The sequence below is a fragment of the Formica exsecta genome, unplaced genomic scaffold (assembly GCF_003651465.1).
Source record: "Formica exsecta isolate Colony F162 unplaced genomic scaffold, ASM365146v1 scaffold384, whole genome shotgun sequence".
Lineage (NCBI taxonomy): Eukaryota > Metazoa > Arthropoda > Insecta > Hymenoptera > Formicidae > Formica > Formica exsecta.
The window spans coordinates 54227-55493 of NW_021851080.1; positions in this window are offsets into that span (position 1 = coordinate 54227).

Here is a 1267-nt window from a genome sequence, read left to right on the forward strand (position 1 = left end):
AATATAATCTATTGAAGTTTATATTTAAATCGGGCACGAACTTATGCAATCACCTGATACTTATCGTAGATGACCTGATATATGTATGTTTTATATTTATTCTCTCGAATATTGTGATACTTATCGTGGATATTTATATATTTATGTATTTCGTTAATTATATTGAGATTTTTATATATATATATATATATATATATATTTAAAGATATTTTATACTTATCGTGAAACCTATTGAGAGAGAGAGAATTGGAAAAGACTATTGTAATACATGCATATATATTTTTTATACTTACCTTTTGGGTCGACGTATGTGAATCGTGCAAGTTTTTTTTTATTATATTTATTAGAAGTTGCGTGTCCAAAATAAAGCACAATATATATTTTGTCACGCGAATCGTTTTGTTCCTATAAATTGACCAAGCACGCATGCATTGTTGATAGATAAATTCGCTTATGAACGAGAGCTTGATATTGTTGTGGATCGCATGGTAGCGTTGCTGTTTTCTGGCATGTGGCTTGCAGGAGTGTTGAGAGCGTATGCGAATGGATGCTTTATGCGGCTTAGATTATTTTAATTGTATTGATATAATGGCGTTTTATTAATTTTCGTGTGTCATGTATGTATCTTATATTGCTGCGTGATAATATATAGAGAATCATTCCTGGAAGCTACTTGAGATTCTCGTGGACGTGGCCATCGGGATTTCTACAGGTAACATCCCCTGAGACACACCTGAAAGGAAGGATGATGAATACGACTCAATCATCATCCTGAAACATCGAGGGACTTAGGGTGTGTTCCGATATACACTGCCAGTACTGGCAGTGCTGAAAAATTGTTCCGCTATTAGCACGCAGTGTGCTGCGACAGCATCTAGTTCCATCAATGACGTCATAAATGGTAGCCATATTGCTACTGCGGTTACTGCAGCTCCCGAGGTGAAGCAGTTACAGTGCAACATGGCGTCGTGCAATAAAATAGAATTGCACTATAATTACTGCAAAGTCGTTCCGAAATATAAAATCATAATGCTACCGACAGTGCCAAAGTAATTTCGGAACGTTGCGGCAGTGAACTGTTATGACGTCATGGATGGTTGTAACGCCGGCAAAAAGGGAACCCACCCATACTATGTCTATGGGAATTCCTTTGTTTCCCGATAGAAAAACATGTCGGAAGGAAGTAAGAAAGAAAATCGTAGTTGCCTCTCTCTTGTGAGTTAAGCGGGGAGCACACACTTTTGCATAAGCGCATAATCATAAGCAT